The sequence below is a fragment of the Lycorma delicatula genome, chromosome 6, assembly GCF_047948215.1.
Source record: "Lycorma delicatula isolate Av1 chromosome 6, ASM4794821v1, whole genome shotgun sequence".
In the NCBI taxonomy this organism is placed as follows: Eukaryota; Metazoa; Arthropoda; class Insecta; order Hemiptera; family Fulgoridae; genus Lycorma; species Lycorma delicatula.
Window position 1 is genome coordinate 102,955,956 of NC_134460.1, and position 16,804 is coordinate 102,972,759.

General features: G+C 25.3%; 1 protein-coding gene across 1 annotated transcript in view; it reads left to right on the forward strand.

Moving 5' to 3' along the window:
• The window catches only part of scat (VPS54 subunit of GARP complex scat), a 126,091-nt gene extending 115,206 nt beyond the window's left edge, over nt 1-10,885 (forward strand). Inside the window, exon 20 of the mRNA XM_075368233.1 lies at nt 8,632-10,885. The gene's annotated coding sequence lies outside the window, so the exon portion shown is untranslated. The remainder of the gene's footprint in view (nt 1-8,631) is intronic.
• Nucleotides 10,886-16,804: the final 5,919 nt, after the last annotated feature.

Genomic DNA, 16,804 nt, shown 5'->3' on the forward strand with positions numbered 1-16,804 from the left:
AATCCACTTATTAGAATAAGATGGATTATTTCAAAACCAAAAAACTGGTATTCTAATATGGATCTGTTGCATAATTTCTTTGTTTAGTTATGGACTTAATTGAGGGTCAGGTGAGATTTATTAAATTTATTACAGTGCATGCAAATGAACAGATTAAATGCCAAATACCAAGGTTGAAAAGATCTTGTTTACTAAGCCAATTATGGACAGACTAAGTTTACAGTTGACTATAGACTTTTTAAACTTGGATGTGTCATCTTGCTGATTGATTGGAACTGAAATCTGGAATCATCATAAAATTCTCTCCTTTAAAAGTACTATATATGCAACTTGTATTAGTTAGATTAATATATTTTTTTAATTAATATGGCTAGCTGCTGCTTCTCTAAACAATGAATAATGCTCTTTTAATCTTAAACATGGAATGTTACCACTCACTTATACAACTGTTATTGTGTTTTGTGTAGACATATGTGAATATATCCACACAATTAACAAGTATTAATTGTTAAGTAACTTTTTCTCAGTAATTTTTTTTTTTTTTTTTAATCTCCTGAAGTGCATTGGCACTTCATATTGTAACAAATGTGAATCATTTTTACAAATGTCTTACTACAGCATCACAAAAATCAGTGTCTCCTGATTATTCTTCTTTTATACATTATTTTATGTATCCTATCTTAACTTTTTTACTATATATTTTTTGACAGTGAATTTTGTAAGCTCTTTAATCACTAACTAGTATTCATCTATTTTTACTAGAAGCTATATTCATTAACAATCTTCAGATTTATTTTTACTTCTCTGGAAATCTTCCTTTATAGGGTGATTAAATGATTAACAGGAAATAAGACTGTCAATTTTGTTACATGAAAATCTCTTTATAAAATATGAAGCCTATCTTTTGTTTTTTGATAATGAATTTTAAATAAGTTGTTTATAAATATTCATTTTACACTTAATCACATTCTGGTTCCTTATAAAACCAAAAAGACTTTTTTTTCTTTCAATAAAATCTAAATGATTTTAACAATTTCAAAAGTTTCTACTTCTTTAGACAATATTGTGGCTAAAGACAATAGTCAATTATATTTTGAGAGACGTTTTAGATTGTTAATCAGGCAAATATGTTAAATTTGAAACTTTACAAGAATTCATTTATTTATTTATCTGTACTATAGGTTGCTGCAAAACTAAAATTGCTTGTGTATATTTTTACTTATTAAATGTAGATTACTCCCGTTTCAAGAGATAAACTTCTGTTGAAGCATTGTCAGTGAGTGACTAACACTCTCAGCAGATTTAATGAGAGAGATGCTAATTACTCACTTAATGTGAATGACTGATGCTGTCACTACATAAAATATGTTTACTGATATTTATACAAAGTCGTCTTATTAAAGTTTTTAACAAGCATTGTGTATAATAATATGTTAATAGTAAAACATTTGACAATTGGACATATTGAACTGCATATAACTGCTAAGTAATTTTTTTTTCCCAGTGTTTGGTTATACATGAAATTTAATATTACACCAACTTTTATATTATTTTGTTTTAAAAATTATTAAATATAAATTATTATGTATAGTTAAGTTTTCCTTGTATTTCTTTTAACAGCCAACATTTGATTAACTGCATGCTACGTGTAAAATATTTCATAATATTCATATTATATAATTTTTATTTGTTGTATATATACCAATTTTTTTTATTGAAGATTATTTCATTGTAATTATTCAGTTTTAATTTTATCATTCTCATTTATATCAGCAAGTGGAAATTAGGTTTTTATGTTGTATGTGTATATGCATATCTTTTATTATGACAAATATTGTCTTTCTGAAATCCATAATGCCTAAACATTGGAATTTACAGTGATATTTATTTATTCAGATTATTTTATATAATTTATTGTTTTATCTATTTATTTCTCAATAAAATCTCTATTAAATAGTTTTTAATTTTTTTTTAATATTACTCAGATTATATTTATTAATATTGTTGTATGGTTACATTTTAATGTTAAGATTTTTCTTGTAGTTATAATTTTTTATTTATTCATTTGTTTTTGTTTTTTTTAACTTGGCCAGTTTATGCAAATATTATATGTTTATTTTCGATGATAAAGACAAGATAAAGAAAATTGTTAAAATATATTTGGATTTTAAAAAAATGAAATATTTTCTAACAAAGAACTTTAATTACAGATATTAATATAATTATAAAAAAAAATAATTTTCCTACGTTAGTGCACTGTGTACATGAATATACAATCTCCCTCTCAAAACAAGCACACCTTTATCCTCACCAGCCAGCCCACAACTACTCCCCACCACTTCGTCAGTTGTATGTCATTAGATGAACATACAATTTCTCTACCATCCACAAAATTTGCACTCGGGCAAAGTAATCATGTACAACACTTACCCAATCATCTAGTTACAAAAGTGTGAACAAAGACTAATTGCTGGAGCTTACTTATACTTTTTTTTCAGTAATTCTTTTAATAGACAACAGTTGATTTTCATTTAATTGTTAATTGAAATAACCGAAGTACTGTACTTTTTATGTTTTTATAGGTCACTCTTGTTGTTTATTAAAAAATTATCTGTAGTCAGAGCTACAAGGTACAGTAGCAGATCTTCATTATATGACCTGATGCTGTATAAGCAAAATCAGGTATCTTTTATCAGATTGAATTTCTAACATATAGGCACTTTAATTGATTCATTGTCATTTAAGTTCATATTCAAATAATTATGAATTTGCTTTGAAATAATTTTATTGTTTGAAAATGATGAATGTTTGTAAGCTACTTGCATAAGTAAAAAGATTCTATTTATTATTTAACATAGTTCTTGACAAGACATATGGAATTTGTTAAATTTAGTTAATAATAAACTTAAAGTCAGTAGAATCGTATTTCCAGTGAAATTCACGACTTGTTAAAATAAGATAAATATTTAATCAGATTTTTTTAAAATTAAATTAAATTAAATTAGTATCAGGTGAATTATAAAACATTATATGATTAACAAAGAAATTAATTTTTTTTTTCATCAGTTCAAGATACGGTTAAAAATAATAATGTTATTTATTTAAAAAAAAGCACTTATTATGAAGAACATTAGGGTACAATTCCTAAAAAAAGAGAAAAATTAAGAATTAAATTTTTTTCCTGGCATTTCCCTCAGTGTTAATTTAGTTATGAGATTACTTTACAATTAATAAAGAAACAAACATACCACTAGAATTAAAAAGCAGTTGTAAAAAAAAAGGAATAACCATTATTAACAAAATGCTAAAATATTTTGAATTGTTATAATATTCTTGTTCATTTGAAATTTCATCTGTTAATCAGTTATAGAGAAGGTAAATAAAAAAAATATTGCTTTTTCATTAATAAAAGGATTATTCTTCAATTGTTTTTTTTTTTTTTTTTTTGTTTATGCTTGGATTATAATTGATATATATTAGGGATATATTTACTTATTTTGTATGTGTGATTTGTTGGCATTTTATATATTTTCTGTTTAAATTGTTTTCTCTATAATCTTTTACCTCATATAAAACAATTAATAAAATAATTATTTTATAAAATTAATTTGAAAAGTATTGCTGTTTTTGAAATAGTTTACTTATTGTTAGCCTTTTGTTTTGATTGTTAATAGTATTTACTAAAGTTTTCATAGAAAAATAATGAACTGACATGAAATAATATTTTAAATGTTATATTGTTCATTAAATATATTTATGCTTTTGGAAAATAAAACAAATAGTAAGAATTAAATATCACTTAGAAGACTTTAATTCCATGATGTCAGTGAATGCAACTCTCAATACTTTTAAAATTCTTACAGATAATTGCACTTCTATACTACATAGAAAAAAAATGAGAGCTGCTAAGAGCTCTTATTGTTCAGAATGTGAGCTGTTTTTAAGAGTTACTAAGAGCTGTTATATTAGCAGAAATAAGAAAATTATGGTAAAAATCACACATTATGATGCGTATTTTATTACAGCCTACTAAGAGTAAATAAAAATTTAAAGAATACTTTCTTACAAGCAAGTGTAATATTTGACATCAATTCCAAAGCTTTCTGCTAGTTTTATATATTAAGAGATCTGGTTTTGGTAACAAGGAATCCTCTCCGGGATCAGCTAGATAAGATATGCAATTTCTATTCCCTTAAAAACATCCACTGGTTAATATGATGTCCTAAAACAATAACATATTTAAAATCAGCATAAGTAACAAAATAAACAATTCTCAAGGTTATTAAAAATTTGTCTCACAAACTTGTATTTGTGAAATAAAATATCCTTTACAATATCCGTTCATGGGAATAAAAGTAATTTTTCTAGAGATGTGTATTATGTTAGATAGTATAAACTGCATATGATAATTAGTGTCTTACTTTATTCATAACATTAATAGTCATATATATTTGTTAGCTAGTATAAACTGCATATGATAATTAGTGTCTTACTTTATTCATAACATTAATAGTCATATATATTTGTAACTCAAGGATTAAAAAAATGATGAATATTTTCACATTTTTAGATCTGCCTGGTCGTAGATTTCAGTATAAACAACCAACATAGTGTTCTCAGTTGCTTATTATAAATACCACTAATTTTTTGTTTTTACTGTGAGCAAAATGTTAGTTTTTTTAGACCTAAAATTATTAATATGATAAATTCTGCCTTCCTTTGTGACAAGATTTGTAGCCTTCTCCCTTTCAAATAAAAGGTTCTGGGTTCGAATCTTAGTCAGATTGCATTTTTCATTCACTACAAAGCTCATTTCTTGTCTAAAAAAGAAGTTTGTTGTTGTAATTGTATATACAGCTATAGTTACTGGAGGGAGAATAAAATATTTTGAATTTATGTGAACATTGCAAATTTAAGCCCAACATTCAAATCTTTTACAGTTCGTGTGTAATATTTATTTATAAAACTGCTGAATATCTTATTATGTCCTATATAAACTTAGAAACACTGTTAAAATTGTGAAAAATTTTTGTCATAAATATTAATTTATTATATTTTATTAAAATCAATCATAGCAGCAGATTAAAAAAAATAAATAAATTAAAAATTTCATTAAACTGAATATTCTTTTCTTTTTTCTTTTGAAGCACTTTCATTTTGTATTCTATTTTGTCAGCGACAATTTCAAACTTACATGATTTCTTTTTTTGATGTTATAAAAATATTAAGCCATATAAGAAATTCATGGAAAAAGCAGTAATACTTTTTTGTACAGTTCAGTTTAAAACTAATTATTAGTTACCAGATTATCCTGCTACTATTACAAACATTTATTTTACGTATAAAATATATATTATATATATAATAAAATATATTAAAATATTTTATATTACGTATAAAATATATATTAAATATATTAATATCAGTTTGGCATGAGTGAACTGATCAAGAATTATATGTAACTTTTGTTTCTTATGACATGAAATATAGAATAATATCCTGTATTTAGGAAAATTTAAAATTTATTTATCAATCTTGTCTAAATGATTTAATTAAAAATATCTATGATATATACATGTCAATGCTTTAAAATTTAAGTTAAATTATATGAATGATTCTACCTTAAAAGAGAAAATAGAAAAAAGTGCTCTTACCTCCATAATTAGTACATTCTTTTTTCTTTTCAGTAGCATGTGTTTTTTGTGTACCTCCTTAGTCAGTTGATTTTTTTTAAATTATACTAAATTCCAGAAATTGATATTGTGTACAAAAATCATAAAAAGTATATAAAATAAATAGTGTTAAATATAATTCAGTTATATTGTTATCTCTGAAACATGAAAGTTAAAACATGAATAAAAAAAATTAAATAATTTTTCTTATATTTACTCCATACTGTGAATTATATATATAAAATGATAATTTATGAATTACAAATAGAAGAGTAAAATATCATTATTTCATATTGTTAGTAATTGTAAGCAACTAATGTATAGTTACCGAGTTTTTAATTGACACATTATGTAAATAAAAATATAAATGTATTATTTTTTAATTAAACATTTTATTTAAAAATTGAATGAATTAATAGTTATAAAATTATTAATAACTGTAAGACTGTTTTATTAAATAAAAATTAATATTCATTTATTTTAATGATTATTTTTTGTTGAAAACCTGAAAGAAAGAAAAGCTGGAGGAAAATATTTTCTTGGAAGTAATTGGAAAATCTCTGTACATTGTAAAATTTTATTATTTGTAATCACTATTACAATTGCACTTTGCTGTATATCACAATTCAAATAAATTTGTTTTTAATAGGACTGGAGTATATTTAAATTTAAAAAAAAGTATTTAGCATTCAAAAACTAAAATAGATAATAATTAAGTTTCACAAATTTATTATATTTTCCAAATTAAGAAGAGACATTAGAAAATTAGATCTACTTTTAAACTTCAACTTAAGTTTATGTTTGACAAAACTTGATAGAAAATTTATAACTTGATTGCTAAAAATGCAATTGACTTGAAAGTTTGATCAAATTAATTTTTGTAAAATTACCTATAAATTTTTTTTTAATAAAAAAAACAGAAATAGAATGTTGAACTTAATACATCATTTGCTGAAAGGAATAAACTATACTGACATAGTTTTCATAAGCATTTTAGCACTGTATTTAAGTTCATAATATATTCTCACGTTCACAATCTATTCTTATATTTATTTGGAATAAGTTCAACTTATAATTAAACATCATTCCAAATGTTTTACTTAACTGTAATTTGTAATTGTTTTATAGGGTAATTTCACGTAATCTAACTACAGATCATGAATTTAGCTTTGAGAACAAAAAACCAGCCATAAAAATTTTGAGGTTTCCTCCTCTTTTTAAAAGAAACCTAGTTCAAAGTAAGTTTTAAAATTAGCAGAACATTTTTTTATGGAGTAATTTTGTAGGTGATATAGTTGTAGAATTATTTTTTGCAGCCATATATAAAGCATGGGGTAATAAATTTATTCCATGCTGCTGAGATGATTTTACTGAAAGCAGTTATTTCAGTGAGATATGTAGGTAGCAAACAGAGGACAGATAGAGCATAATGAATCCTAATCAATCACATTTAGCACATAACAATGTTTTGCATGAAATTTTTGACTGAATGGATAAGAGGCATGCTTGCATGCATCATAAAAACTTTCTTTTTGGAAAAACCATGATATTGATTAGTGAACGAGTTATTTTTGCTTCTGACATTCAGTAATAAGTTTGTACATCGCACACATTTTTTCAGGAAAATTGAACCAAATTTATGAAATGTAATATAAAAAATTATGTCACAAAAATCGTATTTTAAACATGGGTTTTAAAATGTTAGATTTAGTCAAGTTTGCCATTAACAAATTAATAACCTCATATATAAGAATTTTTATTTATTTTAGCATTATCAAGAAAGTAGTTATTTTAAGTACATTACATACAGTTTTCTTTATCTGACCACAATGCAATAAAAAAATAACCTACAGATTGTTCATGATTTTCATCACCTGATAATGACAATCATGAACAACTTGTAATGCTCTAGGCCCCAGTTTCAAATACAGTGCAAATGTATTATTACTTTAAGTTAGATTTTAAAATGGACTTACTATCCCTGCAGTTAATCAGTGGTGTTTAAGTCTTATAAGCATGTCTCATGCATCATGTCATGTACATAATCTCTGTCTTGTAAAATTGTTAAAATACTACTACAACTCCAATCTTCCAGTTAAATAATTTTTTAGTACTAAATATTACTACAATTCTATGATTCCATTTTTTTTTTGTAAACTTTCATGGTATGGTGTAGGTCAGTAGTAATAGTTCCAGAAAATCTTCTTTTTTTAAGTTGTTTTGATTAATCAGAGAAGTTCACCTGTTATTGTAATGATTCTGTTTGATAACTACAGCAGCTTTCTTTTATTTTTATATAACTTATTTGTAAATTGTTTTTGAATTAATAATGTTAATAAATTTTACCTTATTTTTAATGGTGTTAATTTAGTTCTAGGTGATGATAGATAATTAATTAGTTTCCTCTAAAATAGCTGCAATGTTTTTTCTTCGAAAAGTTTTTTAAAAAATTCATTGAAAATTTGTAATTTTATCATCTATTTTAGTAGTAGAGGTGAATTTTAATTTGGTGGCTTAAAAATAAAACTCATAGGCTATATTTTATTTCTCAGAGAACTTTGTTATCTTAGTTATGTAATTTTTTGTTTGATATGTTATTTATTAACATTTCATCTCTCAACCCATTATTTTTTATTTTTGAGATGCTATAGATTACAGTATAGTTTATAAATTAATCTTATATATTTTGAAGAATTTAGAAAAATAAATGGTTCTAACTTATTAAAAGGTTTTATTTTATAATGTAAAAGCAGATGTTAATTAATTCTTCCAAATTAAAGATCTTCCAACAAACTTCAACTGATCTCCATTTTTCTTTCTGGTTTTTTTTAGTAACATTAACTGCTATAGTCATAATCCATTAATGCTCTGTTTCATGACTTTAGTGATCTATAAGAACTGGTTTATTAAAACATTCTTTGACTAACAGCACTTTTTCTTCTCACAATTTTAATTCCAGGATGATTCTTCCTGAAACACTCCAGATATTATAGAACCTACAGATTGTAAGTAATGTAATATACCATCTTACATATGATCTTCTTTTGCTTCCTAATAAACTTAGTTGATGCTTAAATCATGTTAATACTACAAACCTCTGCCTTTCATCTGATTAAAATCCCAGTAAACCACTTTTCATACTATGAATTCATTTTTCATCTATAATAAAAACAGAAAACTAATTGTAATTGGCTTCAGCCTGTTATTACTGTATGATCGAATAAAAAAATGATTAACTGGTTTGGATATTGCTGCAACTTCCTTAGTTATTTAAATTCCTCTTCAAATTAGTTTTGTGAAAATTTAGTAAAAAGATGTTGTAGATGTGAAGAAATTTGTTTTATTTTCCATTCAATTTCCTTAGAGTAATGGTTATTTTATCGAAATCTAATAAATGATCAATAGCTTTTTGTAGAATTGAATAATTGTTTTTATTATGTAATGTTTGGTTCATGTTCATGCATATTCTTTTTTACACTGCCTGTTTTTTTCTTTAGTAATTTACATTGTTTTTTTTTTTTTTAATGTATCCTGTGTCATAGCCACATCAACATATAAGTAAATCTAATGTTATTATAACCTTTTTCCCAGAATAAATTTGTAATGTTTACGTCATATAAATCTGTACTCTTAACAAAGATCTTTATAACAAAATCTAAAAAAAAGAAGTTATTTATTGTTATATCATTTTATCAAATTTACTATTAGTGACTCTGCTAATGACATGTATATGAAAATGTGGATTACAGATTATGTCACTGAAGTTTACTCACTGCTTAGCTTATAGTTCAATAAAATTAATACAAGCTGTCTAAAAAGTAATTAGATTATTATTTGATATTAACATGAATGTGTGTTTATTATTTATAACAGGACAAAATGTTAAAAATCATGTTGGTCAGACTGTATTTAAATACTCCTTTAGTAATACAGTTTAGTATTATTCATTTCATACAGGTTGGGTAGCTCTTTTGCTGAACTTATAGGTTTTGCAAATTATCCCATCTTAACTGGTGTTATGAGAGGTGTTTGAATTATAAGAGGTGAATTGAGTAAGACGTGGTTTCAGTTTTTAATTTAGACATATTTTTAATTACTGTAAAAGTAAACCACTATATAATTTAATTTATATAATTGAATTTTACATGCTTTATACCATCCTCCAATATCCATGGAGGAGTGGTAGTATCTTTGTTTTTCATCGAGAAGGTTGAAGGTTTGAATCCTGGCAAGGCTTGTCATTTTTTTCATTATTCTACAAAATTTGTCAAACATCAAGAAATTGTTATTTGATGTTAGCCTGTTGTTTCTCGAGTAAATAAATATATGTGAATATGTAAGCATACACTCAAATATATACATTATATATATACTTACTTGTGTGGTTAATCATAATACCTTAGGAATGCTTGGTTCAAAATTGTACAAGGTAAGACAATTGGGTTTACAACCTGTTACGGATAGTATAATCTTGTATAAAGATTTAATCTTTATAATCTAATATAGCATAAACACAAAAAAATTATTTCTTTATAAATTTTTATCATTTCAGACTTTATACATAACAGATTTACTTTAATAATAATTTACTCATTTTCATAATAATAGACATAAAAATTATAATAAAGATTTTTAAAATTCATACTAAGAATAAACTAATTTTTTTAAGTGATATAATATGTTGTTTAAAACCAATTGTAATATTAATAAAATTATGGCCCTGGTTATTATGCAATTTATTTGTTGTTGATTGAACAGAGAAATGCTATTTTCATTGTTGGTGCTGTTGCTGGTGTAGTAATTTGTTAGTGATTATTATGACCATTTAAAAGGTTAAATAAAATAAAGGTCATTATTGTATTCTTAATAATGCTTAGATTAAAGTATCTTTTAATAAGATTTAGAAATAATCTATTAATGTAATTAAAGTTTAAGAAATTATAAAAATGTAGAGAAAAATTCTGAAATCTAAGAATTGAAAAAGGGTATTGTTAAAAAAATTACTATTATTTAATGTATTATATTTTATAAAATGTATTATTTATTTATTTAATAAATGTATCATTTAATCTAAAATCTGTAGTAATTTTTATTAATCATTGTTATATAATGCTTAGTATTAGTAACACACATTTAAAAAAAATAAAGCAAAGTATTGTTCATAATTCAATTACCTTATCAAAAAAAGATTATGCATTTAATTTTTAAATAATATATAACTTATATTATTGTGTTGTTAATAATAATGTTATTTATGTATGTAAAAAAGGGACCATTAATAAAGTGTTTAATTATTTCATTACTATTATTATATTTTTAATTATTTTTATTTTTTTTTATTTTTTTAACTAAATAAGTGTTCATTTCATATGTTTGTCTCATCCTGTAAATTTGTATGAAAATTTATTAGTTATCTATCAAAACCATTTAAAATTAGAAAACAAAAAATAACAAGACCATTTTATATTCTATGTATGTGTATTTTTTATGCATTCTTGAACATTAACATATTATATGAATAAAAATAGCAAGATATTGTGATATTTCAATATTAAGTTATAGATTGTATTTTCTGCATCATTTCTGTATTGTAAAGTTTTTATCATAAAGTTCCAATTTAAGGCCATCGTAAAAAGTGAGAAAAGGGTGTGGCATCTAGGCAGTATTTTTGATTTTCAAATTGACAACTATAGATTATCAATGTGAATTGTATGTATTTATGAATTAAGATAAAATTTTAATTTTATAAATTACCTGGGGTACAAATAATATGGATAAATTGAAAATGAGATAGGTATAACAATTATGTCATTTAATCAGTGAAAGAATCTTTTTTAAAGCTGAAGTATTTTTTATGTAAAAATATTGCATCAACATTTTCTTTATTTTATAATTGATGAATAAAACCATTTCACTTTAATATTTGAAAATCATTTCATGTATTGCATGTTTTTCTATTCTATCGTTATTGAATTATGCTGCTACTTTTATTTATATTAAATAAATAAATTTATTAAGTAAAAACTTGAAAACAAAAATGTTTCCAAACATAAGTTAATTTGAACATTTTCTCTAAATGACTCAAGTATGTGTTCTGGAAGGGGGTTTCATAAAAACCCAGATAATGGATATAAACCAAAGATCATATTACCTTGATTTCTCCCTATGAAAATTAACATTAAAGTTTTAGAATGTAAATTTACTTTTTTTAGTAGCTATTCTATTTCTAAGGCGATGATTATTTAACGTTTCTGCTGCTGTTTAGTCCATGGTCTGTATTATGTAATGTGCTTACTATTTTCAGATAAATGGTTATTTGCAGTCTGTTCATTCATTATTGGTTCATTCATTGTGGTAAAGGTCAGCATATTGCTGAACTCTGTATCATTTCATACACATTTGAAGCATCTTCTGTTCAGTACGTACAATGAAAATAAAAGCTTGCTTGCACAAGGCAGATAGTCGCTGTGCAGGGCATTACATTACTCTTTTTTCATAAAATTAGACTCATTCAGAAACCAAGTATTCTACAAAACAGTGTGTTTAACTATTTTCATAAATAGCAAAAATTCTTTCCACAATTAAAATTTATTATTTTGTTTAAATTCAGACAATTTTTTTTAAATTATTTAGGCGTTCTTATAAATATTTCTTACTGTATACAATACATAAACATATTGTTTATACTTGTAAAAATAGATTATTAGACTCCCTTTATCAAGTGATCATAAAACGAATGACTATTTTACATGAATCAAAATATTTCATTTGAATTATATTTATATACGCTTGTTGTAATGGGTATTAGTATTGTTGATAATGTTTATTATTATAAACATCATGATAAATAAAATAATGATGTTGTAGGGGCCTACACTACAAATTATAATAGTTTACTAATAGCTTAATCATTTTATATGTATTCATAGAATAACTAAGTAATCTTTTTTTTGCATTGTTGACTAATATTCAAGACAATAAACACCAAGATCTCAATAAAACAATATGAAATTTACTAATAAATTAAATTTGAGAAAAACATGATAATTAATGAACATTCATAACACAGGTAAACAAAATATTTTATACATAAAGAGATTTCCTAAATCAGTTTATTCAATATATCAAAGATAATGAAGATATTACCAAATTCATGAATTATTTCTCTACTTGTCAGTCATAATTCTTTTGTACTTTAAATTCTAATAGTAGATTTTACCAATTCGATCTGATCACTTCTAAAAATATCATTATTTATTATCATCATTTGTGATCTTTTTCTTATCTATATCTTGACTATCTGTTGATAATGTTGCATTATCATGAAAAACTGCTGAATTACGTAATATTTTCAAAATATTCTATGATCATCACTAATATCTTTTTTCATAAATAAATCATTATCCTCATTAAAATCACTATTTTGTTTTAGGTTACACTTTTTAATTTTTATGCAAACATTATAAGAATTAAAAAAATCATGAGCATGCTCCATTTCTTCAGGCACCATACTTGCACGTTCAATCTTCGCACATTAAATGTAATACTACATGACTAGCCACTTTGGCATCAACATTTTACAAAGATGTCACATCATATCCTTCTCCCTGTTGTCTATTTTCTTTTTATCGTCTTTGGTAATATCATTATCATTATAAATATCATCATCATCTAATTTATGGTAGATGCATAATTATTTTTATGAAATAAAACAGAACTCGTTATAAATCATTTGATAAAATATCTTGTTAACATTGTATTAAAAGTGCATATGTCTTGACTTTATTTCCAATGTTTGGATTGAGAACTACAGTCTGATCAGATATATTGATATGAAATTTTACAATATCTTTTCAAAATAACTGTACAGTCGTTATTGAACTATGATGATAAATAATACGCATATATCTGGTTTTAACTGATTGTGGGTGAGTGGTTTCATGAGACACTATGCTACTGGATAACAAAATATGTATGTATTATTTTTTTAAATATTTCAACAAACTTGAGAATTTGTTTGTTCCTTGCTATGAAATTCAACAAGAGCCCTTTTTAATACTTGAGAATCTCAGGTTTACTTTCCATTGGATCAAAGTTTGCTAGATTTTTTTCAGTTTTGAAACAATCTAAATTTGATACCACACCCTTGATTGGTGTTTACTTTTTTGGCAGATTCACGTCTCATCAATGGTAATTATAGGGTTTGGAAATTCATTCTTTTAATTATTGAATCTGAGAAATATTAAGATCACTTTTGTTGTCAAATAGTCTTGTATGAAACAGTAATACATAACTATTCATTTGGCAGAAAATATTTTATACCAAATTGTTTATTAACGCAAGAAAAACCTTGAAATCTTAGATATTATATATAGTTCATCTATATTAAATTGTGTACGGTTAAAAATATCAAACTTAATTTTTTCTTCATTCAGTTATAAGAAAGGATCAATCATTAAGAACCTTGATCTTACTTCAGTATCTCAGTCCCTTGTTTTTACTTTCCCAGTAATACGTGTATGCTACAATAATAGTTACAGCTATAACAGTAAAGTATACAAATCAGTAAAAAAAAGTGGTCTTTTTTAAGTTAGTTTTTTGTTTGGTTTTGTTTTATCAAATTTAATGTTTTTTTAAGTTTTTTTTTTTTTAATGTTTTGTTCCCCTATCATGAATTTAGAAACGAAAATAAATTAACAAACAGTATAAAACCCCAGTCAAATCTAAATGTAAGTTGGCCCCGCATATAGTTCAATCCCTTATTTTATGAAAGAAAAAAGATCTTGACATATATTTGGGTAAATATGGTAATTTATATACAATTACTATAACTGTTAATATCCATACCTGTATTGGTTTTATCTGTCCTTATTGTATAAGACAAGTTACACCTGAAATATCAAAAAGTAGAAAGCCTAGTATAGAGTACTCATGGCAGTTTAACCAGAAGAAATGAGGTAGAAATGGTTTGCTGTTTAGAAAAAATATATATATCCACTTAGTTCTTAAAATTATGCCATATATAGTTTCTACTGATGTTATTTGTAGCATCAAATGCAAAATCTTTTGTTCAAAACATTGACAAATATTTGTACACCAGAATTTACCTGTACATCTTTATGTTTTATATATGCAGCAGAGAAATACAGCTGTTGTAGCCATTTACTGTATCCTAATCTTCATTTTCCTATATCAAAAGTGTCCGTCATTTAATTATATCCTCTCTGTTGCTTCATCCAATCCCCCTTACCGCATATTTATTTTCATTCCTCTTTTCCTTGGGCAAAGTGGGGTTCACCCCAAATCTATTTTGCAGTCAACCATCATGCATTTTGCATATGTCCCCATAGCATACAAGTCGTTTTATTTCAAATTGTGCTCTTTCCTAATACTTTGGTTACTTACATGATACATGATCTATTAGAGACCTCTAATCATTTCCTCTAAAACATCACATCTGTTGCTATAATCCTTCTTTCCAGGTTTTTGTTCAATATCTAAACCTTCACAACATAGGTAATTCCATTCTCTAAAAATGAAGCAAACACCCATTTATTATTTTTTCTAGATATCTTGAACTTCCACAGAACAGAATGCATTTGCCAAATAATAGATTTTCTCTTCTTGAGTATTTAAAATATCATCTCTTCTGTATGAGATTAACATCAGAGTCTTAAATTCATTTACACATTGAATCATTTCCTTTCCCATTTGTAGATTTTTCCCTTGTCCTCTGTTCACCAAGCTTATCCATATTAATTTCTAAACCCCGTTTTTTTTATTCATCTTTTGGCTTCTTAAAGATACAGTTTATATCATCCTAGTTTGCCACTAAAATTACTTGATAATTGGCAAATAACAAACTACACACCTATTCAAAACTGTACTTATTGGGTTACATTTTTGTCTCCAATCATTTTAAATGTTAAAAAGAGTATGGGAACTATCAAGATCCCTGTCTCAAACCTTTGTTTGTTTATTCTAAAACCTGGGAAAAAACCTGCTTTTACTATGCTCTTTGGGCTTTTATACAAGCTTTTAATTGCAATTATATATAAAATTTCAATACTTGATTCTTTCATCACCTTCTACAACCCATTTACATGGACATTGTCATATATTTTCCTTTGGTCAACAAAAATAATGTAATTCCTTTCTATATTCAATAAAATTTTCTGCAAGTTGTTTTAACAAAAAATATCAATGTACTGTAAATATCAATGTATTTTCCAGCCCTCTTTGCTCTTTTGAGTCGACCAATTGCCTCTCCAGCATAGACTCCAATACCCTTCTGTAGAATTTGGATGTAGATGTCACAGTAATTCCCCCTTGTAATTCTCACAATCTATTCTGCAGCATTTCTTATTCAGTTTATATACGCAAGCCCCATTCATTTAGGCTACCTTCTCTGTGCATACAATCATTAAATAGTTGATAGTTTCTAAAATTGCAGTTGTAACATTCTTTATCAATACCTCTAGGACTTCCAGCCCTACCATTATTCATTTTCTTAACAGCCTGCATAAGTCATTATTTGACCAGCTTTTAACCGACAAGAACATTTTCCCCTGTGGAATCCATATTCATAAAATAATTTCTTTCCTCAGTAAATAGTTTCTTGTATTAGTGATCCTGTGTTTTCAGATTTACTGGATCAATCACACCCATATGTTTAGTATTTTTCTTTAGAGCCCTTAATGTCTTCCATATTTGCTTTGATTTTGAGCTTCCCATAAGACTGTCCACCTCATCACACTGTCTTTCCCAATCTTCATTCATAGCTTTTCTTTTTTCTTTCTTTACCGGATATTAAACCTTGTGTATATTTGTATTTTTTACATCCTGGATTTAGTAACCACCAATGGTAAGCCTTTTATTTCTTTGCTATCACTTGTTCTATATATTCATTATACCAGTACACTCTTTATGCTTATTACAATCTACCTCTCTCCAAATGAATGCCTCATCTGCAAAACAAAAATATCTAAAAACATTTTTACAAGATTGAGGTGATTAATCAACCTGTGGGACCAGATAATTTTTTATATGGGTTTTCTTCTCCTACCCTTTTGATAAGTCAACATCTAACTAAACAACAGTGGCAACAGAAGCAGTGTTAGGTTTTTGGTTGA